This window comes from Vicugna pacos, chromosome 14 (assembly GCF_048564905.1).
Source record: "Vicugna pacos chromosome 14, VicPac4, whole genome shotgun sequence".
Classification (NCBI taxonomy): Eukaryota; Metazoa; Chordata; class Mammalia; order Artiodactyla; family Camelidae; genus Vicugna; species Vicugna pacos.
Window position 1 is genome coordinate 71,171,175 of NC_133000.1, and position 26,815 is coordinate 71,197,989.

The 26,815-nt window shown below is 49.7% G+C and overlaps 2 long non-coding RNA genes across 4 annotated transcripts; one reads left to right on the forward strand and one right to left on the reverse strand.

Annotated features, from left to right (window-relative positions):
* Positions 1-8,088: 8,088 nt before the first annotated feature.
* LOC140685572 (uncharacterized) lies at positions 8,089-12,258 on the reverse strand. 3 transcript variants are annotated; one of them, XR_012058838.1, is made up of 4 exons: positions 11,522-11,747; positions 11,308-11,411; positions 10,540-10,815; positions 8,089-8,616 (listed from the first exon to the last, which is right to left on the reverse strand). It is a non-coding gene; the product is annotated as an uncharacterized lncRNA (long non-coding RNA). The 3 variants fall into 3 exon arrangements; XR_012058839.1 differs by having other exon boundaries at positions 8,092-8,616; positions 10,613-10,815; positions 11,522-11,746; XR_012058840.1 differs by lacking the exons at positions 8,089-8,616; positions 11,522-11,747 and adding an exon at positions 11,986-12,258 and having other exon boundaries at positions 10,550-10,815.
* A 68-nt stretch (positions 12,259-12,326) lies between these two features.
* LOC140685573 (uncharacterized) lies at positions 12,327-14,060 on the forward strand. Its single transcript, XR_012058841.1, has 2 exons — positions 12,327-12,560; positions 13,650-14,060. It is a non-coding gene; the product is annotated as an uncharacterized lncRNA (long non-coding RNA).
* The last annotated feature ends 12,755 nt before the right edge of the window (positions 14,061-26,815 follow it).

Consider the following 26,815-nt stretch of genomic DNA (forward strand, 5'->3'; position numbering starts at 1 on the left):
GTGCAGACTGATGGCACAGTCACTGATTGAACAGCTTGCCGATCTGCCAGGCCCTAGATAAATCCCACGATGGCCTGGACCTGGCCGATCTCGCAGACAAGACGTGCCCCATCATCGAGGGTGGGGCATGAAATGCAGCCACGTGGCCACGGCCACAGCCACGACCACTCCCAGGCCTCACGTGGCCCCGCCAGTCCGAGAGCTTCACCTGTCAGCTCACTGAGCCCTCGCAGCCGGCTGCCGAGGGCAGCGATGTCACCCCCTCTGCAGGCGGGGGCTGAGTGTGCGCAGGTCACACGTGCCTGTGCTCCGCTGCTCGTGTGTAGAAGCCAAGATACAAACGCAGAGATCTGGGTCCAGGCTTCGTATGTTTAGCTGACAGACACTGCCGTACAGGTGCCTAACCATGACTTGTGAGTGGATGATTCAGGGAATGAAGGTTGTTTCCGTGGCCTGTAGACTCCTGGTCGAGAAGCAGCCTGCTTCTCTTGCCCCATGTGCCCCTCAGAGCCCAGCAGGCACATAACAGGACCCTCACATCCGTGTCGTGCCCTTGGCTGAGTGACTCCACAGAGCCTGTGCCGCGGGGGTGCTCTCGCTGCCCCAGGGCACACCTGAGAAGACCTTTCACTGACATCTCACTCTCCATTCGGCAACCCAAGGAAAATCTGAGAACCGCTTTTCAGGAAGAACTTGAAGAGCAAAAATGTTGCCTGTTAATAAATACTTCTCTTTTTTTTTCACTTTACTTTTTTAAAATAGATTTTATTCTTTTAGAGCAGTTTCAGATTCATAACAGAATTGAGCAGAAAATACAGAGCTCCCGCATAGCCCTCCCCACCCACACACACATACTCCCCTACCCTCAACGCCCCTCATCCGTGTGGCATATGTGGTGCAGCCAATGAACCAGCATGGGCACGTTATTACCAAAGTCCACAGTTTACATTAAATAAGTATTTCTCATCTCAAGGAGGCGCTAGGGCACATGACGTGGAGAAACACCATGGCAACGACAGGTCTTGGAGGCAAGGTGGCCTGGGTCCCAGTGCCGGGGACTTGTTACGTGGCCCTGAGTCATGTTCAGGGTCTTTTCCTGTGAACTTGAGATTGCGTACGTACCTCCTTCTAACCGTGCTGTGCCTCGAAGACGGAAAGACTAACAGACGTGAACCATCCCAGCCATCAGTCACCACGAGTGGCGCAGTGCTCCTCGGAAGACCGACAGTGAGCGGGCTGAGCGTCAGGCAAGTCGTCACAAGCAGGGTGCGTTCACCCGGAGATTTTAGGGTTATTTTACCTACAGTACTAAACTGCAGTTCATCTCTTCCCTCCACAAACATTTGCTGAGTGCCTAGGATGAGCAGGGATAGCCCCTGGGAATGGAACTCAGTCCTAATTCCTCTTTTATTGTTGTTTTGACACCGAGAGAACACCACTGACATCCCCAGGAAAGAGCTGTCCGCCGTGTGGGGGCAGAACTGAGGCAGACAGACGTCTAGAACCAGAAGGCAAAGTGATAGAGGGAAGGGCTATTCAGAGAGGAAAGGCATTGGCAAACTCAGTGCTGCAGTGGCAGCTAGTCCACAGGCGTGAGCGACGGAAAGCGATCCTGGTCTTGCAAAGGATGTAATTTGTGGAATCTGCGCTAGAAGCCTCTCAGGGCTTCATGTATCTGGGGTGAAGACAGTGAGTGGGACTTTGAGGAGATGAGGAGAACGGTGGTGGTCTCCTCCCAGCCTTGAGGAAGCCAAAGTTTGGAGGAAGGAGCCTGGGGGAGCAGAGCACTCCCCGCCTCTCTCCCCGGGAAGCTTGCCAGGTGCAGCGCGGGACAGCCGGTTCCATTTGGAAGTCAGATGCAGGGCAAATGCATTGCAGTCTAAGTATGCCCCAGGTATTGGAAGTGGCACACCTGGACTAAGAATGCATTCCTTGTCCATCTGAGATTAGAATTTGAGTGGGCCTCCTGTATTTGGATTTGCTAAATCTACCTTGGCCACTCTTCCTAGGATACTACCTGGAGTCTTTAAAACAAAGAAAGGCAGAGCCCAGGGCAGCTGGTACATTAGGTAGCGTCCTCCAGGGGGACAGCGCCAGGAATACGGTTCTGGAGAACCCTGACTCAGTCTTAAACCCAAGGAGATAGAGACAGAGAGAGAATTTGTAGAGTCAAAGCCTGCAGGGCGGGCCAGCAGGCTGGAGGCCCAGGGGACTGTCAAGTTGCAGTTCCAGCCCAGAGCCAACTGCTGACAAAAGCCTTCCTTCTCTGGAGAAATGAGTCTTTATGCCTATCCAAGCCTTCAACTGATTAGACGAGGCCCACCGACGTTGCAGAGGGGAAACTTCTTTTTTTCTCCAAGTCTACTTTGACACAAGCAGTCATCTCACCTTAAAAAGACCTTCATGGAAACATCAAGAATACTATTTAACCAAAGATCTGGGCACTCTGGCCCACCTGTGTTGACACATAAAATTAACTCTCAGGTTGGGGAAGGCAGCTGGCTCAGGCTTTGGATTTGCAAATGTGGTGAATCTGGGGCGATTAACTACACATTCATGGGACGTTCATCCCAGCAGTGTGTGTCGCTTTACACGGCAAAGCCTTGAGCATAGACATCGCCACCGTCAGGGAGCTCTGGGCACGGGGCTCGCAAACAGGGCCGACGTTTTCTTTTTTAAGAACCCGTTGCCTGGAGATGTTTTGTTTTGCTTTGCTTTCTCCTTCTCTCTCGCTCTCTCTCTCTCTCTCTTTTTTTTTTTTCTTTTAACAACATTGATCCTCTGATGCAGAAAGTGAAGGTTACTTTTGTTTTATCTCCTGCTCGCAGCAGAACAGCTGGGAGCTGAACGGGGCATTTGAAAGGGCAGAGCTTTCTGAAGCCCGTCGGATCCGAAGCGTCTCCAGATCACAGCGGACAAAACAAGTGCTCACTGCCAGCTCTTACTCACTTGGCCCCAGAGGACCTTGCTTGGCCTCTCGTTCAAAGGCTAAATTTAGCGGGACAATCCTTGGCCAAGTCTCCTGATGAAGGTGAGGGCTCACGAGGGCAGCCGAACTCCGAGCTGACCTACAGAGACTGTTTCACCACCAGAGATTTCAGTCTGGCATCTAAACTATGATGGTTTTGAAGACATCTGAGGAGCCTCTCAGTGAAGAAAAAAGTGAAGAGCTCTGCCGAAGGCGCGTCCTCTGGAGACGGGCGGGCTGGCCCTGGATCCCTGGCACCCAGGCTCCGACAGCCTCCGCTCCACCTGCACCCACGTGGCTGGCAGCCCCTCCAGGCTTCCTAGGAATCCACCCGTCATCAGATGCGTCGATTCTGGAGAACAGAATCGGAACCCAAGAAGGAAGGCGCTTCTTCTGATCTGTCTCCTCCCCGAGGGACCCAGGAATGTGAGCAGTTAGCACCGAGATGGCCTGCCACGCCCAGGTCTCCTTCCATCTGCCTTCTTTGTGGACTGACGAAAACACTCTCCTCAGACTCTGGGGGGAGACACGGGGCTGCAGTCCCCTGAGCCGCACGGGGGGAGTGGGCGACCCCGAGCGCCGAGGAAAGCTGGCTCCAGGACGCGCCAGGCGGCAGAGAGCCCCCCAGACACCCCGCTTGGGAAAGTGCCCCCGATCGGGTCCTGTTTGATCAGAAAGGCTTTGTTTTATGACTCTCCGCACTTCCTTCTCACCCTATTCACAGACTCACAGAAGAGTAAGAAAGAGACACTTTCTCACTGATTAAGCAACCATCGTGTGCCAGGCACCGTCTTAAGGCGTTCTCACGTATTAACTTATTCAATCCTGGAAACGCCCCTGTGAGGCAGGCGCGACAGCTGACACCTGGCTTCAGAGCTCACGGTACTTCTCACGGGAAACCGCGTTTTGGTATTTTCATTATAATGACAGCTGACATACCACACATTTTAAGCTTTAACAAGTGTTTTTACAGAACCCACTCTCCTTCCCCTTCTCTGCGGTGTGTGGGACCAAGCCTTGCTTGTGCAACCAGCCCCGTCATCTCTGCTGGAGGAGTGAGGCCATCAGACCGGGAGAGGCTGAGGGTCGGCGTGGCCTCACCTGGACTTGTGGGCGAGCTGCCCGGCTGGGGGCCAGGCGCTCTGTCCGCCGGGGTCCCGGGCCCCTGCTTGTGGCCGTCCAGCGTGGTGCCAGAACCCAGCTCGCTGCCTAGGGTCAGAGTCCTCCCAGGCCCAGCCACGCTGGAAAGAAGCCTTGCCTCCACAGACCGTCGGCCCCAGTTCTCCCCACCTTGTCCTGGTGACCATCTGTCTTCTGGTCTCCCTGTTTCAAGGCCTAAGCGTCATCTTTGGTGAGCCCTCCCCTCCTCCCTCTCCCATCCACCAGCCACCAGCGCGGCCCCTGAAACACGTGCCTCCAGCTGGGGAACGAAGCACTAACCTGGCGCCACATTGCGCTCTGAGCAGGGGCCCAGCGACGCGGGGAAAGGATGGCCATGTGGGAAAGGCGAAACAGGAGCACGGGTCATGATCATTCAAGGGCGGAAAAGATGGGGACACAAGAGCGGCCAGATGATTCTGATCCTCACGCACCAGATGAGGGGCCTCGGAGGAGGGCGCGCTCACCTCCAAGGGGCCAAGTCAGCAAAGCGAGGAAGCGCTGAGCCGAGACCTCAGTGAATCAGAGCCTAAAACACCGGGGCAGGGCTGGTGCTCAGAAGTCAGAGGCAAAGCAGGGAGCAAAGAACACTGTCTTTCGGCTGAGTTTTAGGGGATGGGGCATCTGAAGAAAATCTGAAGAAACTAGATCATGAAATGAACATTTCTTTGAAATTCCCTTCTCCTTTCTCTGGTTGCGCTACGACCTGTTGGCTCAGGCTTGTCTCACATGCTGACGGCAGTAATTCCATGGCCTCCAGACAATCGCCGGAACTCCGGGCTCTCCCCCGACCCGGGATGCTGGGGGCCATGCTCACACCACCCTTTCCATCACGGACATTCATAGTTTATCATTTGCTAATAAAGACTGTGGGGAGCACGGCCCGCACGCTCCTCCTTCCTTCCTGCTGCACAGGACTGTCCTGCTGAACCGAAAGCCTCGTCTTTCCCCTGTGCTTTGGATCCCACTCATTCACCTACTTAGTCACCAAGGAGCGTGATTACTGATCAACAGTTTTCTCTTGTGTATCCAAAGTCTTCCTCTGCGCTCCTGGACCCCTTGTATCTTCATTTCAATTTTCCCAAGTCTCTTTCATTAAAAAAAAAAAACCTCCCACCACTCCCGCGGCCCCCGCAGGTCTCACAGCCACTTCTCTTCGACCCTCTTTCTGGCGAGCACGTATCTGTCCACACTCACCCTCAGCCTACCAGGGGGCTTCACCCCATCACAGCAGAGCCAGTCTCACTAAGGTGACTGCATCACTCAGGATGCTGCAGGGCTGAGAACAGCAGAAAACCAGAGTAAACACTGGCTTGAACGAACGGCTGGCTGCTTATGGAATTATTTCTGTATAACAAAGTCCAGGGCTGACACGGGGGCTGCGTGCTGTCCTCAGGGACCTGGGTGACTCTGTCTGGTGGCCTAGCCTTTCTCAGCATGTTGCCTTCACCTCTGGGGTCATTGAACGGTTGCAGGGTTCTTGTTCCACGGTCAGCCGTGCACCTGGCTTCCAGGCAGGAACAAGGGGGTGGGACAAGGGCAGAAGCCGAATAGGGCCTCGAGAAAGTCCCTGCAAAGCTGTTCACAGGGAGACTCAGTGGCCAGACCTCATCACAGGGCCTCCCCGGGGGAAGGAGACACTGTTCACAGAGACGGGAGTGGGTTCTGCTGGAAAAGGGGGAGAGGATGCCTAGTGGATGGGCATGTGGTCCACAGTCACCAAGAACCTCTGTGCTCCCAAAACAAATGAACTTGACTTCTTAGAAGCCCAGGAAACAGGTGACCTTCTCGCTCCTTGATTCAGGCTCTTTTGGTGGCTCCATGACCTTCTCTGGAGTCAGCCTCACCCGCCCCACTAGGCAGCGCCTGCTCCCCTGGGCTGACCATGGAACCGTGCGCCGTGTGTCCTGAATGCACTGTGGGGCCCCATCCCTCTGCTCAGACCCATCCCAGCCTCCCCACCTCGGGCTCCTTCTCCTCCACTTGCTGACAGTGACCGTTCTCCTCAAGCACAGGTCTGATCGCACCATCCCCAAGGTCTTAAACACCTCCATTGTCTCAGGATGGGATCCCCATCCTGACTGTGTTCCACTGAGCTCTGTCCCCGATGTCCTCCCCGGGGACCCCAGGGGCACCCCCAGTCCTCAGCCTCTCCCCTCCCCCACGCCACTTCTGGGGGTTCACCTCCCCGGACTACTTCCCTCCCTTCCAGAGCTCAGTGCTTCTGTTCACAGAGAAGAGGTAGCTACGTTCCCTGCTTGGCTTACTTTCCTTCAGTCAGCTTTTAGGCTGGTGATGAGCCCCTGTGGGAGCACGTCCCCAGCTCCCCCAGCCCCACCCCTCAGCGTATCTTCCTTCACAATAACGTTACTCCGCTCTCCTGTGGTAACGAGCACCGTGCCCCCGATGTAGAGCAGTCGTCAAGAGTCTGTCGTGTCACTTCAGAGGGGTTTGTGTTGGGGAAGGGGAAGCCTGGCGTTCACATTACAGCTCTGAACATTTGCGAGCTCTAATATGTCATCAAGCACAGATACACATTTTTTCACACGCTAATATTTCTGAAATCCGTCTTTCAAACTGCGGCATTTTATATTTTTAATAGGCATCGCTTTTTGATAGTGCAGAAAATCATGGTATGTCTTACAATTCAAAATATTGCACATTTGATTAACTGTATCATGTGACCTTCCGCTGCAAATTACTTGACCTTTCACTGCCTGAGTTTTTTCACCTGAACGGTGTGGTAATACTCAGATCTCAGGGTGGTTGTGACAAGTGAAGAAGGGGGAAACACGTAACAGCCTTAAGCAGCCTTGCCCAGCACGTGGTCATTGCTCGGGAAACATTAGCGGTAACCACCATGCCTTTGCTAAATCTCAGAGACATGCAGTGAGCTGAACAGCATCTGACCTTCCTCAACAGACTAAGAACTACATCTGCTTGCTCCCCTGTGTCCCGAGGCCTCCATGTAATATCTGCTCTATCCTGGGGTTTATTATGGCTTTGAAGGACAGAAAAACAGACACAGCCTGCTCAGCCTTACCTTTGTGATTTATTAGTAGACCTAGAATAATTTCACCATTTAAAATTCCACCTACTTGATCTACAAATATTTAGTTTAACATATTAAAAAATCATGGAAGTCATGACAATTTCTAAAATAGTTCTAAGAACGCTTTTTAAAAATACAAAATGTGAAGTATTTCATCCTTGCCCAACTCCACCCTCCAGAATAAAATTGCCAAGTCTAATATGAGCCTTTCCAGACTCTTTTCCAGTGCAAATTCTTTGAGCTGAGTGAAGTAGTGATGCTTTGAGAAGTTGCTTGAGATGAAATAAGCAATTATTCCACTCCACAAAAATCGGGCTAAATCTCACCTGCCAGAGACGACACTGCCCAGTTACCACCCCCTCAGTCCCCACCTGGACTTCTCCCCTTGTGGTGTCTGGTTTCAACTCAGTCATTCCTGTGACCCTCCCCCTGCTCACACACACACCACCCTTCTCCACCTTCTCCTTATTTCTTAGTCTTTTCTCAATAATTATGAAATCAGTGGAAAACTGGAGGGGGGGGATAGAGGGGACTTCTTCCCACGACGACAACTCTAGGACAAGCTGGTCTTGAAGACAGAGCAATTTTAGGTGTTTTTGAGCACGCAAGGGCCAGTGAGTCAGAAGAGCTCTCCATGGTGCTGTCACCTTTCACTTCAAATGCCCCCTCTCCCCTCTGCCTGGAACCAGCAAGGGGTGCTCTTCTTCTGGGGCCAAACGGTTGTCAGTCTCTCTGAAGTCCCTCTGGTCACAAGAATCAAATTTCAAATGTCAGGAACTTTTGACCCAGTGACTCCACTGGCAGAAATTGACCCAAACAAGTAAGAGGACAAATACACAAACACACGGGTGAGAACGTTCACAACGTTGCTTGTAACTGAGAGACATCAGAAAGCGAGCTGACCGTCAACAGAGGCATAATTAAATAAATTATTATAGACATGTGCAATATCTGTTTGCTAAGAGTGATGAAACGGATCTGCATTTATTGGCATGGCAAAAATTATAAGGCAGATTTTTAAAAAGTTATAATATAACCTTTTAAAAATTACACAACCCAAACATGCAAACATAAAGAAAATTCTGGAAGCAAAGGTCAAGCAGTGATATCAGCCAGCAGCGGTTTTCCTTGAGAGATTGCTAGTGATTTTTTCTCCTTCTTTATAATTTATAGTATTGTGTGTGTGTGATTTTTCTTTTTTTACAGTGGTCATGTTATATAATAAGCTTATATAATAAGTTACTTATATAATAAAATGAGCTCTTTTAATCTTGGAAGACTTAGGCGCCAGCCTCACCATGCCTTCCCTATTTTTAAGTTATCATCCCAGTTTTGTGTGGGCTGAAGGGATCATGTTAAACCTTAGGTTCCAAGACAGTGGTGCCCCAGTGTCCACCTCCCCGATCCTGGTCATCCTGCTCTTCCGTGCTGACTTGTCCTAAGGGAAGGGAGAGGAGAGAAAGACAAGGTTCAGCCCAGTCTGTCTTTCTAATTATTTGAATTTAAACTGTTGATCTATGTCACCAATAGCACATGTGTAAATTCACATCAAAGCCTGTTATGAAAGAATCCACATGAAAACACTGAGGAGAATTCTGTGGTTGACAAACACCAGTGGCTGTTCTTTCCCTCAGTCTACGTCAAGACCAGGGTCACGCCCAGTACAACATAATCACATTCATCATTGCTTTGTAATAAGGCACAACTCTGTGTGTTACTCTTTTCTTATTTAAGTGCAAGGGCCTGATTGATTTCTAGTAGACGTTTTCATAATTTTTGCACAATCTCTCCTGGATGGGTGTCTGTGTTTGTGTGGTTTCTGAGGTCATCATTCGGAGACAAACAATCCAAATAAAAAAAACCTTGCAGCGTCTCATATATAGGATTTTTCCTCAAACCCTGCCCATTTCTGTCCCACACAGCTGATAGGCCACTGAGGGCCCCTGAGGACACTTGTGTCCCAGAGAAAAGCTGTTCTGCCCTCAAAGCCATGACAGCTCAAGAGAAGAATCCACTTTCTAGCTAAATTCCAACACGCAGCAGTGCTGACCCCACCCTGAGGAGATGGCCAGGTCTCTAATGAAAGTGAGCTAGCCTCTGTCTCGAGCTATTTTCAGCCCCGCCTCTCCAGCACATTTGGCTGTTTGTTTATTTTTGTTAGAAAGACAGACTTGTTCTCTTGCCAGGGAACTCTCTAATATCCTGCCACCAACATCTGCGCAGAATAGAATGCTTTGGAGGGTCAGATTAAAAAAAAAAAACCTTCCTTCTGAAAGGGGCGAGAAAGATAGTAGTGTTTCTGTTTGAAGCAACAGAATGTGTAAGAGAAAGTGCCAGCTCAGCCACACCAAGAAGCCATTGTGCTGGGCCGCTGCCCCCGCATCCCAGGGATCTGAGGCCGCCTAACAAAGGTGAAGGGGACACAAGATGACTCCCAGCTCCTGCGCCATCGGCATCTGCCCTGCGGAACACAGCGCCATTCTGCTGGTGCTCAATATTCTCCTTGTGTGCGGCAGCCTCAAAGGGCACTTTAACATGTTGTTGACTTATTTGTAACTTGTCTCCTCCGCCAGATTGTCAGCTCGAGGAAATAGAGCACGTCTCATAGACTCACCGGTGTAGATGCAGTGTTTGCTAAGCAGATAGTTAACGAGAGGAGGCAGGGAAAGAAGGAGGGAGGGAGGGAGGGAGAGGGGATAGGAGGATGTGCACACTAGCTGAATTACACTTCCTTCACCCCTCACACCAGCCTGCTTGCTGCTCAAAGGCCTCCTGCAATGCCAGGCACAGAGCAAAGTGACCCATAAATGCCTGCTGAACGGGGCATGTCCTTTAGTGCTGATTGGATTAACAATAGGTTAAAAATGACATTATAGTAAAAAAAAAAAAAGAATGCTAACATCAACATGCTCATAAATAAGTTCTTTAAATGAATTGGTTTTATAAAAAGGAAGCTTTCAAATCCATTCTGATAGCTAATTTTGTCACGTAGTCTTCTAAGCTCCAGGGACATTTCTAAGGTGGAGACAAGGGGTTGTCATCACACCAGGGCAAGAGGTTCCTTGCATTCAGCAGGCAGCCCTCCTGCTTTCCTGATGGACATACTGCAGGCCAGTCAACCCTGGGGCCATCTGAAGGGCTGGTTCTGTGGCCCGGAAGAGATGGTGCCACGGCACAGTTGTTGGAGGATGCTGCGATTGGTGTGTTGTTAGAGGGGAGGGGCGTGTGCTCACACCACACCCTGCTGGGCTCACAAATGTGTCAAAATGGGAAATCAGACTGAGGGTATCGCTGTTCCTCAAAGGCAGCTTTGGCTGGTCAAAGCCCTGCCTCTCAGCCATGGTGGGGCTGAGAAACTTACCGACCAAACATCAGTTTTCACACACATTTTATTTTCTAATTCGTCCACACAAGTGGAAGCAAGGACTTTGCACCTGGGTTCTGGCCTCCTGTCCGAGCTTCACCCACCACAATGTGTAAAGATTCTGACCCGAGGCGTCTTGGTAACACAGAACATCCTGTCCTGGTGACAAGAAGACGATCATTTTGCTGCTGTAGTTCTGTTTTTCTTCTTTCTTGTTCTGCCTTCGCCGTTAGATCCTGGCATCATTTGAGATTTATAAATCTTGCAAGATCTCTGGTAAGGGATAAAAAAATTAGTTACTGGTGATTTCTAATATTGAGATAATTGTGATATCCAAAAGTGGGCTAGGAAAAAGGGAAGTCAAATGTATGGGAAACCAATGTGAAAAACATCTTGGCATGAAATTTGCATGTCACTGATGCACTGATGTCTGCAGGACACATGGAAGGTTACACTGAGGCATCACCTCCAGCAACGCAACATATAAATCAGATGAAGAATTCCCTTTGAGAGTAAAGTCATAAACCGATTTGATGGTTCAAAGCACAATGAACACAAAGTTACTTCAAGAAAATGGAAGCGCTCCCTTAACTTGACTGAAGGGATTAAATTATGTGAGGGAAAAAAATGTGTCTTTTAAAGAGAAAGAGAATGGAGTAATGGTTACAGAAGAGCGGAGACAGAAGTTGATGTGTGGAGCTGCCCCCACCACTCATCTGTGAAAAGAATGTGATTTCCCACCTGGAAACGGACACCCTTCCACACCTGAGGTTGCTGGGCGAGCCTTCTCTTCCTCAATGTGTGCTCACTGTGCAAGGGTGAGCCTTTACAGCGAAAATCCTACTGTCTTCTGTGACTGTGCCTGGTGGCTGGTTAATTGAAAAAAAAAGATTAATATAGGGAATTATACAAATGAATCATCCATACTTTAAAGACTTTATCTGAATGTCTTAGAACATGTAAATACACATTCACTCACATTGATGATTTTGCTAATGGTTCCACTAATTGGACTTGCCATGGTATTTCTGGCATTAACCCACATAGATAACAAGTAATGATTGTCTATTAATTCCTGTTTCTATTTCCTGAGGTCAGATCAAGAACTTATTAACCCCAATGAGGCAATTTAATTCAGATAACTTAGCTCAGAAATTTCCTCCTTAGCATTTCTAACGGCCCGATCTGTATCCAATGGGAGAAAATCTTGAAAAAAACGGGAATCTTGCTCATATCAAATCCTTCCGTGTAAGTCAACTTCGCTGTCCATAGGAGCAGCGGTTTACACGCCTGTTTCACTGCGCTTAACCTCGCGGTAGTGCAGTGCCTAACTGCAGCGAGGGGCGGGGCGGGAGCGCGCGGCCCCGCCCCGGGGAGGCGGGCACGGCGCGGGGCCCCGCCCTGCGCGCGGGCGCGGGGGCGCCGCCGGGGCGGAGCATCTACCGGGGGAAGGTGCGAGGGGAGTCTCTCCGGTCCCCTGGGTCTCAGTGCTTCGCAGGCCGGTGGTGACGGGGCGCGTGGTTTCTGACGTCGCCTGTCTTTCTCCTGCCGAGACAGTAAGTCGGCTTCTGGCTGCGCGTGTTTTGATGCAGCCTTTCATTTCGTCACTCGGTCGCCCAGCTGCAGGACAGGTAACGAACTCACGAAGCGCCAGAATCCAGAAAGTGCATGTCTCCCGGTCTCCCCGCCCGCAAGTTCTCCCTCCCAGGAAAGCTGGTTACCAGCCTTCTGCTCCTTCAGGCGCTGTCATAATCGCTCTTCAGGTCCCCCCCCCCGCCCCCGAAAACAGCAGCCGCGTCTGGACGGCAGCGGACCGAGGAGACAGCGGCCCCGCTGGAGGGCACGAGGGCTTCCGGCCTCCGCTGCGGGCGCCCGGGCTCAGACCCTGCCTCCCACCTCCCATTCGTCTTCATTTTGCCCGTGGGTGTCATCGGAAGAAAGAAATGCGCCAAAGATGAAACGACTTTGTGTCGGACGAAAGCGTCGATAGGATTCCGTTGTAAAGTCAACCTTAACTGGTCAGTTTTCCTGATTGGAAGGTGCCTGTTAGGACGGCATTCCAGCCCCGGGGGAGGGGGGGCTCAGCGGCAGAGCGCGCGCTTAGCACGCGGGAGGTCCTGGGTTCAAGCCCCAGTACCTCCGCTAAAAAATAAATAAATAAAAATAAACAAACGTAAATTTCTACCCCCAAAACATCAAAAAAAAGGACACTATTCCATCCCTAAAGCAACCCGACCTTGGCATTGCCCATGAAAGGTACCAGCCTCTTTGGCTCAGCAGACAAGGGACAAGCTCTTTACCGCTACTAACCGCCTGCAAATAGAGAACCACACCCCCTCCGGTGAAGGGAAGTCCCACTGGTATTGGTGTCTTCCCACCGGGAGGAGCGCTATGCCAGCGACCCATCTCATCACCCAGGAGATTCTTATCTGCATGACAAGACTGACTTCCCACCCACCTCCTCCCTCACCTTCTCATAACTTGCCTCCCCCTCTTGGCAGTTCAAACCCCCTTCCCTGCATTTGGCCTCAGTTGTATCTAGGCCTCCATCTCCCTGGCTGTCTCCTTGAGTCTCATGTCTTTCGAAAACTCCCCTGCCTGTGTCCTTACTCAAAATGTTGTTCTCTCCAGTTAATTTTTTCATCAGCCATTGAACCAAGGAGGAAAAGGAGAAAAGCTTTCTCCTCCCCTGTACGCATCAGGTCACATGTGTAGCGAAGTATCTGTCTTCTATTTCCCAGAATTTGTATGGGATACAATTAAGACCAGGAGCCAAGGAAAGAGGCCAGAGGGTAGGTTTTGGTTCCTTAACCACTTCTTTGCCCAGGAATGGGGTGAGCTATTCCCAGGGGCCCAGGACTAATGTGCTAAGCCAGGAAATACTGTGAGCAGCCCCCGGGTGTAGTCCAACTGTTTGATTCAAGCAAGTGGAGTCCTGCCTTGAACCCCACATTTACACACACACACACACACACACACACAAAGTTATTTAAAAGCACAAGGGTATCTCAGTCACTCAAGACCCAATGTTTTGTGCTGGTAATCACACCTTAAGCATCAGACCCAAAGCAACTCATTTCTATACCTCTTTCCCTGTTTCCCTAAAGCAAGAAGCTACTGTGTCCAGCTCAAAGGTCTGGGGGTGAGCCTCTGTCGTCTGGGAGGTGAACGGCACGGCTCAGACGGACAGGGGCACTTCAGAGGCCCCCGGAGGACAGAGAAGACACATCGGCCGGGACGCGCTCCCTCTGCATGGTCAGATTCCTTTCCCGGGAACGCTGGCCACCTGCTCCTATGCCTCCCCGTTCATCTTGCGGGTCTGGAGGTCCTAGAAAGCCAGGTCAGCACCCGCAGTAGCTGTAGAGGAGTTAGCCATACTGGGAAAGAAAAAACAACCCAATTACTACTCAATGGTTGTCTCTGTGTTCATATTTTATGGCTCATCTCAATATTGGGAACAGCTAGGCATTCAGGATACTAATTAAATACCTGGCCTTTGACAGCTGGGTAACGCTCCATCCTGAGAGTCACAGATTTGCATGTGCTGTTCATTCCGTGGTTAAGCAGCAACTTCCCTTGCGAGGGAAGCAGGCATGGAATATTTTTTATCCAGTGCCAGTTGGGTGCAGGACTGAGCAATGCTGAGAGAGACCAGACACGTGTCCCCGGGGCAAAGTCAAGCTGCAGCGACCGAGGACCGTGCTATTCGGAAAGGGAGCTCTCCCCGGCCTTTGCTCAGCTTCTGCTGCTAGAATCTCTTACTTTGCGTGTACCGTTGAGACAGCTGTTGACAGTGACTTTATCGCCCTCCCCCAAGATGCTTTTCTCTGTGACTGAGGGAGACCCCTAGCACGTGAGCAGCCCTCACGGAGCCGGCAGAGGTCAACAGCAGAGAGCCTCCCTCCAGAGGCGGCTGGCACCGCCAGGAGGCCAGGCCCTTTCCTCGCGGAGGGAGCAGCTAGACGTTACTGACATTTACAAATTGGGAATTTTCATGCCAGTTCTCAAAATTTCCATCTGAAACCGCAGAGCCCACATACCTTCAAGGCAGTGACTGGCAGAAGCTGGGTTCCAGCGGCCTCTGTCGGACAGCAAGCCGTAAGTCAAGGACCCGGCGGCTCTCTATCCAGAGGCGGAAGCAGCTGCCCGGTGCCGCCCTTCCTTGGGGGCTTACCAGCGGCCAAGTCCACCCTCACCCACGCCACCCGCCTGATGCGGGGCACTGGAGCGCCACGGCACAAGTGAGGGCTTTCTCAGACGAGGACCAAGCTGGCTGGAGAGTGGACGTGGGGCAGCCCAGCCTCCGCCCCCGGGGCCTTCCAGCCGGGATGCTGGGACTCCTGTGAGTTCACGACTCACACACAGACAATGTCTGCACCCGTTCTCAGCGATGCAGACAGATCCCCGTCGCGTTCATCCAGCTGAAACAGAAGCAAAGTGACAACCAAATTTCTCTACTTTTTTTTTCTTATTTTTAAAAATTGAAGTATGATTGATTCTCAATGCTGTGTTAGTTTCTGGTGTGCAGCATAGTAATTCAGTTATATATATATATATATATATGTATTCTTTTTAAATTTTTAAAGTTTTTTAATTTTAGTTAATTTTTTAATGGAGGTACTGGAGGTTGAACCTAGGACCTTGTGCATGCTAAGCACATGCTCCACCACTGAGCTATATGCTCCCCTCCATATGTAGCATTTTTCATATTCTTTCTCGTTGTAGGTTAGTCAACCAAATTTGTTTTTGAAACCTGTATTGAATTCCCATTAGTTCAGTGTCAACTTCAGCAACAGGAAAAAAAATAATGGAGGAAAAAAATTGAAGAAAAAAAAAAAAAAAGAAATGCTTGCCCTCAAGTACTGTGACAAGACCTGGCTGACATGCTCTCAGTGCCGAGCCACACTGAGGAACAGGCTCCTGGGTTCTTCCTGTGCCCCGTGTGAACTTCCGGGTTTTAGTCATTCCCAGTTAACCTTCAAGTCATCCTTGGATTCCGTGTTTCCAAGCCTAACATCACTTGTTCCTCTCCCTGGCAAAATCCACCCCGCTAGTGAGTGCCTGCGTCTGCGATCCGGAGTCAGCCGAAACCCAGTTTGCCAGCTTGCACCTGGGAAATGAGTCAGAGCTTCTATTAGACATGATTACCCTGATCACTGGATGTGACTTTCAGCCCAGCCTCTGGGGTGTTTATCACCACCGGGACTGCCAGGGAACTGGGCAGGGGAGTCAAAGATCCTTATTCTACAAGGGAAATGGAGGGAAAAAACAGTACAAAATACTTCACTGTCATTTTAATGACAACGAGGAGAGGGACCCAGGCTGAAGCTACCATTGGATGTGACTTTGCCAAGCATGTGATGATCAGACGGATGTCAAGTCAGCAATGGAACTTCGCTGATTGCTAACAGTGAGCAGGGCTCAGCGAACCACCATCTGCAGGTCAGGTCGAGCCACACCTGTGTTTTTCCAAATAAATTTTGTTGAAATGCCACTTAGCTCACTCCTTCTTGGTCTGTCCTATTTTGTGCTGCAGAGGCACAGCTGAGCAGTTGTGACAGACACCTTATAAGCCACCAAGACTGAAATATTTGCTGTCTGGCCCTTTAGGGAAAAATTTTGCCAGACTAAAATTCCAACTAATCTGAAATAATTGGCTGTGGGGCAGTACATCGTAGGCAAGAACATGTGTGCATTGGAGGACGACGGGCCTCATTTCAAACCTGATTCCTGTATTCATCCAACGAGCATCACTAGAACGTCCGCTCCATGCCAGGTGCCATGCCAGGTAGGACAGAGTAAACGGGCAGGACCCTCCACTCTCAAGGAACTTACATTCTAGGGGCCACATTAATTCATACTGAAAACTAGGGAAAAATTATTTCTCTGAGGGTCAGTTTCCTTGGTAGTGAGAGTGCCACACGAGCACATCACTTGTCGAGTGGCTAAGAGGATGACAGGAGGAAATTTATGAAATGACTTAATACAGTGCCCGGCACGAAGGAATAGCTCAATAAATATTTATATGATGGTCTTCCTCTCAATAAATAGATGGATGAGATATTATTCTTATGATTTCAAGGTCAACCCATTCAATTGATCTCTTGATTTAGGGTCATGTTGTTACACACTAGCCAATCATGCTGCATAGATGAACCTTAGGAAATCAGGTCGGTGAGGCGGGGTTGGGGCCAGCCTGTGGAGAGATTGTGATGGTTGTGCTCAAAAGTTTGGATTTCATAAATGAGGGCTCAATGCAGAACTTCAAGAAAACTGAGAGGATGGTCTGATGATCATCAGACCCATGGTTTAGAAAGACAGTGTGAGCACACATTTGGGTGATGGGGTCGATTCAATTCTCCTAATTTTATAGGACATATGACTCATCTTTAAAAAGGTGACCACTGAAAAGCCAGACCTGAGCTGTTACTAAAGTAGCCACTAGCCTCTTACGGTTATTTAAATTTAAATAAGTTAAAATGAAATTAAACTAAACATGGTTCCTCAGCCACATGAGCCACATTTCAAGTGCTTCGTGTCCACACTGTGGCTGGTTGCTCCCATACTGAGCAGTTCAGATACAAGACATTTCCTATGAGAAAGTTCTGCTGGACGGTGCTGACTGCACTCTGGAAAACATGCAAGGTAATAACAGTCTACAATTGTTTGGGGTCACAGGGTCTTGCTCAATGCTTCCAGATAGTTGACAATTTTTAGTGGGAAATGAGGGAGATGGTTGGATCAGAAAAGAATGGGAATTTATCTTCTCTGTGAGATCTGTTCTTTCTGCGCAGACTCTGCCACACGGCTTAGTCTCGAGTGGGTAGAGCAATGGTGTGATTTGCTGTGAACCTGGGGAGCTCAGACTGGGGGTGAGTGCGAAGCCCAGGTCAGCACTGCTGCCGTCGGCGCCGGCTCAGACTTTGGAAGGCAGCCCTGCGAGCGAGAGCATCTTCAAGGACTGCCGGTATCCATGACAACAGTGGTGGAGACTTCCAGCCTCTGCTGGGAACACCTGCGTTGTGAACAAATTCTCGCAATCGAAATGGCAATAAAGGGATGCTCACCTGTCACTGAGAGCAGTAGGAGACACTTCCTGAGGTCCCGTGGGACCACCTGGTGCCCCGCCGCACACGGCAGAGCAGCACACTCAGAGAGACTTCAGCCACGGAGGCAGCCACAGGCCACGAGATGAGGGTCTGGGGAGGAAAGGCCATGGACGGCTGCTTCTGCACTACAGTGAGTCCTCTGAGAACTTGCAGAAGTAACTGGGCAACGGATTGCAGTGAGCAGATGTCTCTCAGGTGGGTGGGTCTTGTCCCACACCACACACACTTGGCTGTGAAACACACACTCATCATGTAGCGGGTCAGACCTGGTGAGATCCGGTACGTGTGACTAACCATTCATTCTTCTCAGCCGAAGAGAGTCCACTTGAAGGTCTTTTTACATATTAAAATTAACAACTCATAATTTTTCCTAGACTGTAATAAAGTTGCTTCATTGGACAGAGGACTCTGGGCAGAGCAGCCTAAGCGAGCCAGTGGTCACTAGCAGCTTTCTCTCTGTCTTCCTTTCTTCTCTTTCTCTTTTCATTTTTCCATATCTCAAATCAGGGGAAGAATCTTGGTCATGCTGCCCAGTCCTTCATCATTTCTCTGATAGACACTTACAGGTCTAAAAAGAGCTTGATTTCTTCAGTGGGACTGAATCGCAGGGCGTGGGGTTAAGCAGCGTGAGAGCCATCCTCCCGGAGGCCTGTGAGAGCGCGCAGGCCCCGGGCACCAGGGCTGAGAACCCTGCGGAGCAGGACAGAGTCACTGAAGGACCCTGCTGCTCAGTCACGAGGTCCACTTTGGGAAGTTTATTCCCCCGGTAACCTGGAGGAACGGGCAAAAGCAGGCAGATTCTAATGACTCACCTGTGGTCACTGCCCTGAATTCCTGGGAACTTTAAATAGACCCTTGGGCAAAGAAAGCTATAAAAGGGAAAAGGAGTGAGCGCCAGCTTGTCCCAGGAGCTGGACCCTGCCCGTCGCAGCTCAGTGAGACAGGAGGCTCTGGGAGAGTGCCGGCTTCCTTCCTCCTGGGGACTTGGGTTAACAGAGGTTAGGCACTAGCCCGAGGGACCTGGGGGTGAATGGGAGGATGGTGACAACGCACGGGTTAGGCCACCAGGGCCCTCACCCCTGAGTCTCCCTGGTTCTGGAAGTACCGTGTGTGCTTTGTCTCTAAGCAGGAAGCAGAGTTCCCTCCAGAGAGCACGTTCTCAGAGCCTGGGCGTTGCCCCAGCACAGGGAGGGAAAAGCTTTACAAACCCAAATAAGGTTGCACCTGTGCGCTGGGAATCAGGCCTTGCATCTCCCCGCAGCCGGGTCCCAGGAGGGGAGAGCACCTTCGGGGGGCAGCCCCTCCCCACGTGGCTGGCATGGACGCTGTGAGCCTCCCCAGGGAGAACTCTCTGCATCTGTGCTGGATCTGCCTGGGGCGCCTAGAAAGGCGTGAGCTCACATTCGGAGACAACACCGCTGGCACTCGAGCCAGAAATCACCGTGTTGCCACCATCTTGCAACGGTCTGTGGCCAAAAGCAACGATTCTGACTGGAGAAGGGATTCGGGCTTCCAGCCAGCTGTTCAGTTGGACCAAACAAATCCTCCAGAAACCTACAGGAGATCAGCCGGCCATTTGTGTCTTTCTCTTTTTTCTTCAAAAGAGCAGGGATCTGCCCTGAAACTTGAGCTCAGTCCCTGCATCCCCCAGGCTTCAGGGAGAGACTCGCTGTGAACCCCTCTCCTGGGAAACCCCGATCCTCCCAAGGGCCGGGGGCGCCCACGCCTGGACCAGCTTATTTTCTGCGCACATTTGGTTTTGTCTGGATTTGGGCAAAGCTCATACTTGGCTTTATTATGGGGAATGCAAGGTGACTTTCAGAGTCTGGGAGGGAGCTACTGGTGGTAGAGAAACCCCTGTAAAAAGTCGTCCGCCCGTTGACAACTGTATTTCTATGTGATCAGCAACAGATTTACCAAGTGACGCGGACTCGTGTGTTCTGTTTATGACTAGCCATGCTGGTCTCAGGAAGGCCTGCCGAGATCCAACTTGTCTCCTGTGCTGATAACCAGCACTCCTACCCTCTTCCTTCTCAGCATCATTATTTCTAAACCTGCACACGCATCCATCAGAGATATTTTATTATTTTGATACAGTCCATTAGACTTTCGTGCCATACTGAAATGTCACTGAGTTATAAGATTTTTTAAATGCATTTTTTCCAGCCCAGATAAAAGCAAGGTTAGATGTCCCAATGTGATTAATATTTATGAAATATAAATTTTGTATAATAAAATTTTTGAAAGATCTTGAATATATCTTTTCCTTTTCCTTTTGGTCTAGTTAGGTGGGAGAAATCACTGTCCTTAGCGTCTTAATTAAAATAGCATTACAATGTTAGCCAAACAACAGGAAAAAAGCATTTGATGCGTTCATGTGATAATTACATTAGAAAAAGACTACTCTCCATGAGTCTTTCTGATTGCAGTAAGCCATCTGTGCTTGTAAAAATAATAATAAACAATGAATTTCATAAGCCATATGTACTTTGCTGTTTAATAGTAATTAAGCAATAATCCTAGAGCCATCACTTGTTAACTATGATAATTGCTTAGAGGTAATTATTTGGTAACAAATGATAATCAATTATTTATAATATTAACAATGGTTTCTTCATTTTTTTTAACCTTTAGAAATTGCTGTTAGCCATAACCTGTCTTAGCAGCTGTGCTGGAAAATTACTAATTCTGTGGTGTTAATGACAGATTTTCCACGAGTCAAAATTCTAGTTATGGTCTATGAGATTTGCAATATGTGTTTATAGTATTTTCAAAAATGAGATTGCAATAAATATCTCACTCACCTTATTATCACTAATAAATGGCTTTAATAAAACTTCCAGCAAAATGCAAAATGCAGAGTGACAGATATTACAAAGCACAACATGAACACGATAATAACAGAGAGTTAGGGTCTAAGAAAGAGTAGGCAGGCAGAAGCCAGAGTTTGAGCTGGAGGAGAAAGCATAAAATATAACTGCTTATCCACAGTTACGAGCATTTCAAAGGCATCAGTATTGATTCTAGCTTTAGACAGTCTACTACACCGTTTCAAGAAACGAGGTGTGGTGTCAAAGTGTGGCATTTCCAATGACGGAGTGACTAAAGCACGCCTGTTTGAGCAATAAAACAATCTAGAACATTTATGGTTCTCAGCCATGGTTTTGTTCTATTTTTAATGCAGCAATAAGGGACGTGTGGGACCAAACCACTCTGCATTTCACATCCAGTGAACAGTCGGTCCCCCAGTCGTCCCCTCTCGTCCTTGGTTTGCTCTCTGTGGGTTCAGTTACCCGCCGCCAACCACAGTCCAAAAGCGAGAGATGGGAAGTTTCAGAAATAAACAGTTCGTAAAGTTTTAAACAGCAGCCTGTTCGGAGCAGCGGGATGGAATCGCGCGCCGTCCCGCCCTGCCCGCCCGGGACGTGGAGCGCCCCTTCGCGCTCCTGTTGGTCCCTTAGTCGCCCCTTGGTAGCTACCAGGTCTGCTGTCTCGTATCACACTGCTTGTGTTCACGTGACCTCGACCTTGCTTACTGATGACCCCAAAGCATGAGAGGGGTGACGCTGGCCCCTCGGATATGCCGAGGAGAGGTCGTGAAGTGCTGCCCTTCAGTGAAAAGTGCAAGTCCTCAATTTTATAAGGAAAGAAGAAACGCATGCTGAGGTGGCTGCAATCTGCAGTAAGAGTGAGTCTTCTCTCTGTGAAGTTAGCAAACAATCTTTGGCAATGCTAACAGATACATTTTAATACTTAATATTAAAGGTGTATATAATGTCAAAATCATTTGCCCAAAACTAATACATATATTAATAAAGTTATTTGCCAAAATTTAATATATTTGGGGTAAAACCATTTCAAATCCAACTTGCTTTTTGCCTTCTTTCCAAAAGGCGTTCTCTTATTCAGTGCCCGTCTCCTCGTATATCTGGTCATATTTATAGTCAGTGAAATGCTTGACTGTCTACTAAATCGCATTCTTCTCTAATTGCTTCCTTCCCATAAATCTTCTCATCCAGGCTTTAGGGTCTTCCAGACAAGGCTGGCACTGGCGAAGTTCCTTGTACCCTCCACCGCCAGCCCTCGCTGACAGACGGACAGGGGTCGGCGAGGGGACGAGCAGGCTGTGGAGCTGCCTAAGGTCTGCATAACCTTCCACGGTCACCATTCACGTCTGTAATTCGGCATTTCATCAACATCTAAGATGACTCAAAGTTTTAGAAAAAGAGGACAACCACGTGATGGTTGGTCTCCTCCATCTTAAAGTACTCCGGACATTGGGCGAAAAGTTGGAGGTTCCAGCTACTTTTACACAACAGGCATAAGACCGGGCTTATAGAGCAGGTCAGCCTTGAAGGCGGGGCTGTGGCTACGACTTTGTCCCTCTCACTCTCTGGTAGCGGCACACTGACCTATGGTCTGCTGAGGGCCCCGTATCCTAGGACTGGGTTTACATCACATGCTGTTGGGGATATACTTGGATTACATAACATGATAAACTATAAAATACGAAAATAATAAAAAATAGTCAATACAGTTACCTCTTGGTAATGCTCACAGATAATTTCACTTGTTCTTAGCAGAAGAAGAGGGTCAGGGCTTTATCAGCTATGCCACACACTGGCATGCTTTGGAAGAAAAACGTGTAAGTGGAAAAGCTACCTGCCAGAGGCAGCCAATCAGACACGGGTGGTGCGATGACATCATCGTGATACTGGGCATCTGGAAGGAGACCCCGGCGATGCTCGCTACCTCCCAGCCCCAGAGCCCCGGGCAGAGAAGAGCCAGCATTTGCCCTGACTGTTCTGAGTCTGGCTCAGTTGGAGCTGTCTCTGAAGGCACGAGCAAACAGCGCAGCTCCCCTGATAAGGCAAACTCTACGCTAAGATGATTGTGAACTTCAGAGTGAGCCCCACAGTAGGGCATGTTTCACTGCTAGTCAAAACCGCATGCGTCTCTGGAATTTAGCAAACCTCCCCTTCCCTGCATCAGAGCCTGTGGAGAGCAAAACAGGTAGAAATAAGACCAGATTCTAAATTGGAGAAAAGTTTTGACCATCTTCAGGATAAAGTACGGGAAATTCTCCCACATAGGTACCACATATAATCCTGGTGCTTTACAGAATGTTTAATTAGTGACTACAACCACTGATGGAGGACTGGGATGTGCTTTACAAATGTCTTACATTTTACTTGCATCTCACAACAACCGCAGATATGGAAACCCTGAGGGGCCAAGTGCCCCCTCCTCTAGGAAGCCTCCTCTGACTGCAGAACTGGAGTGGTCATCCCTTGTGGCACCTTCTGTGGCCCCTCTCTCCTTCCCAGCACTCTGCATGCACCTGCCACTGCGTCTTCACCCGCTCTGTAATGACTTGTAGTTGAAACGCCAGCCGACAAAACAACGTGTGCCTTTTTAGGGTAACATGTTACTTAAGTCTGTCTGGAGACTTTCAAGAATTGCCCCAAATACACTTAATAAATGTATGTATCACGTGGCTCCATTATTGTGAAAATAAGACTGCAGGCTCAGAGATTTGGCATCACAGCTTTTGTTGTTTATTTATCTGCTTGTGGGAAGAAGTGAGGGGGACTGACCCCACCCGTGACCCCAGCCACAAAGAGGAGATTCTCACACTTCAGTTCCTCCGTCCTCAACACACGGAGTTTTCAAGTTCTCTTCCTACTTCGAAACAGCTTAAGACCTCTTCTTCTGCCCCAGCTTTTATCTTTCCAGGTGCTGCCATCGGACTGCAGGGCAGGAAGACCCTTACCCTCAAAAGTAAACGAAGATTGATAACACGCACTTCGCAAGGGACATGAGTATGCATTTTGGGACGAAGGAAAAAAACAGTAAACAAAATAAAAGGTGTATTTGGAAAGAATTTCAGTTCCACATTTTGAAAATAAACAGGTTCATTCTTCATTCCTGTTTCTGAGGAAGGCGTTCCGGACGGCCGGACAGACGCTGAAGGTGATGAACACAAGCTCTCCGGTGGGCCGTCCCGCTAACGTCCATAAAAGGGAGCGAAACAATGAAGCCCTTTTCTCTTTGGCAGAAGCCAGCGCGCTGAAGGCAAGGTGGAATTACAGGTGGAAAATAAGAGACACAGGTGAACTCCTGGTCGAAAGACCACAGTTTGTCTCCATGGTGGTGCCAGAAACTCGTGCACGGTCAGGCAGAGTTAGCCTGGCGCGGGGCCTTGTGGCCAGGAATGTCTGTTTATTACTAAAAAGGAGGTGGGGGGGGGAGGAGGAAAACACGTCGGATTTATCCGCTCACCACATTCCATTTCAAGGCGTTTGGGAACGGCTCGCTCGGAGCGCTGGCTCTTACCAAATGGATGGCTGCCAGCGGCTGAGGCGGGCGGAGCGTCAGAATTCCCTACCGGGCTTTCCGGCTACGCACCCGGGCCCATCCGGATCCCGACCGGCCGCGGGGAGCAGTGCCCTCTGGGCAGAGGCTCGGCGGTGATGGGTTTCTGAATGACAGATGGATGTCTTATCCTGTGCTTATGTGGAAATTAAAAAAAGAAAAAAAAAACACCAAACACTGAACTGGAAATACTTGAAAAGCAAAGGAAAATTGTGGTGCACTTAAGTCACCCCCTATTTGTCAGTGTTTGTGTGTGTGTGAGGCTAAAATTGGCGTCCAGCTGCACTGCGTATTTTGTTAGTAGAAGGCTGAGAACTCTCTGTACATTTGGAAACTGTCATCTCTTTAAATAATAGAGCATAACATGCTTGTTGGGTGGAAGCTGGTTCGAGGCAATACAGAGAGCTGAAGTGACCTAAATTATCATCCCCAAAGCGGCACGTCCCCCACTGAGCTTGGTGCAAACTGTGCTTAGTGTCTGCACTCTGTCGGCATAAAGAAGTCAGCCGGAAGGACCCCGGCGGTTGGAGACCCCGCCGCGCAGGGTGACCTGCGGGACAGCCTCTGAGACACGCGCGGCCGCGATGTTGTCTCTCACAGGCGGCCTGGCGGGCACTCGTTACACTTCTGCATCACTAGATGCAATTTTCAATTCCTCACGTATTTTAGTGAGAGAAACAGGGTGCATCCTCACCCTCGCCTCTGGTTAGTCAGCGAGACTCAGCGCAGAGATTCTCTTTCTCTCCATCACAGACCCGAGTGCCACTTACCACTCACACGGTGAATGTCACTCTCTCACTTGCGACTGTCTCCCTCGCTTCCAAAGTGCAGCAGCCGCTCCGAAACGGATCCCTTCTCCAAATAAGCCCTAACCGCTGTGTGCAGCTCAAGCCCGCCGTGAGGAACATTCAGAGCAATTTTCGTTTTCCACTTCAGTTCAGGACAAAAGAATGGGTTTCTTCTCCTTGCTCCAGATTCTTACCCCAATCTTTTTTTTTTAAATGTCTTCAGAATCTGTATTTATTTCCACTTTGTAGAAATGAAGTTTCAACGAGCATGTCCTCTGAGACTGTGAGGAAGCTGACTCCCAAATTTCAGGAGCATCAACTTGGTTTCTCTGATGAATTGCTCCTGTGGAAGCTGCAAAGGAGCCGGCTGTCTTCTTCTTGGCCTGGGAGCCAGGTAAAGGCGGTCAGGCTTCACCGTCTCCTCTGTGGGACGCGGGAGCTTCAGAGAGCGGAGCCCTGATGTGGGACCGGCTATCCAGAGGCAAATCCTCAGTGCACAGCTGGACCCCTTCATCCTCCACTGCAGAATTTTCTTCCAGTGTAGAAGCTTGGTCTTCTGGGGTCGTCTCTGGAGAAGATGAAAGCGGACACACATTCCTGCAGCCCAGCCGTGGACGGCAGTGCATTAAGACAGCTGCACCCTAGCCAGGCTGCTGGGTCCGGCTCCCACTGCGCGTGGCTGAGTGGACCCTTGCCACGCAGGCTGCAGCGTGAAAGGGCCCATTACTGATACCTAAGGTGAACTAGACAGAATGACTTTGGAGAAAATGATCCGCCACCAGTGGTCACCAGTGAGAACAGCCGTAGGGGCTATGATTTTGAGAGCTGCTGGGGGTGAGGCGAAATCACTCCAGCCTACGGAAGGACCCTTACATTCTCATACCCAGAAGACTGCATTTTGCACTTTAAAGACCGTTGGTGGAGGTCAGATTTTATAGCTTATTAAGAGTTCTCCATTTATTTGTAAATTTGTAGGAAAAACTCAACCCTCCTGGTGAAAGAAAAAACAAACAGAAGAATGTGGCTTGAATGCGAGCTCTTTACAGGTGGCTTCAGGTTGGGAAATCGAGTGAGACGGTGTAGGTTTTGTTTCAATGTCTGTACGTTTAAAGGGACCCAACTCTGTCTGCCTCTAAGAGCTGTTGGTCATTTTGGCACGTTTCCTCTCCCCGTTGTCTGTAGTAAACCATTGTGAATGTAAAAGCCGTTGGTAAACCTTTCTCCTCCCCGCCCAGTCACGCCCTCTCCCATCATTATCTCTAAATTAATTGCCGTAGTCATGGAGCACAAAGAGATGCAGTCCCAGGGTTCGGGCTGAGTAAGGACAGAACCGCTGCCGCAGCTGGTCTCCAGGTGGGGCTCGCTGTCCTGTGTCTGCAAAATACCAGGTCAGCACTCAGGCCCTCAGAAAAGCGTAACTGACTGTGTTCAGATGGGCTTTGATGCCAGGCTTACCCCTGCCGTTTGCCAGTTGGGTAACCGGGGACAACACAGGCACGGAGGAGCAGTTTCTTCATCTGTCAGACGGGGTCAGCACGGATTCCTGTCTCCCAGGGTGCTGTGACGGGCCGGTGACTCACGCCAAGCTCTTAATTCTGTGCCTAGCATGTAGGGGACAGGTTTTATCCTTGAAGCATTGAAAATTCACCACCACAAGAAGGCTTTTTCCAGCACATGTCTGAAAACATGAACCAGGCTGGGGCAGGGGTCTGGGCCAGTTCAGAATCTGACGACCCACCGAAACGCTCACAGACCTTGGAAATAAAGATGACCAATCTTTTCAAGGTCTCTTCTGTATTTGTTATCAGGTGACCCTTAAAAAAAATTAACCAGGAAAACTAAGAAACCAGAACTGGAGCTGTTCTCTTGTCAACATGAAATAGTTTTAAAACTAAAGAACTCCAAGCAAGTATCAAAGTCCTGGTCAAAAAGGCAGAAATTCAGACCAGCAGAAGCGCTAAGAGCAAAGGCGTTAATGGTGAACTAGCCGTTCCCAGGACG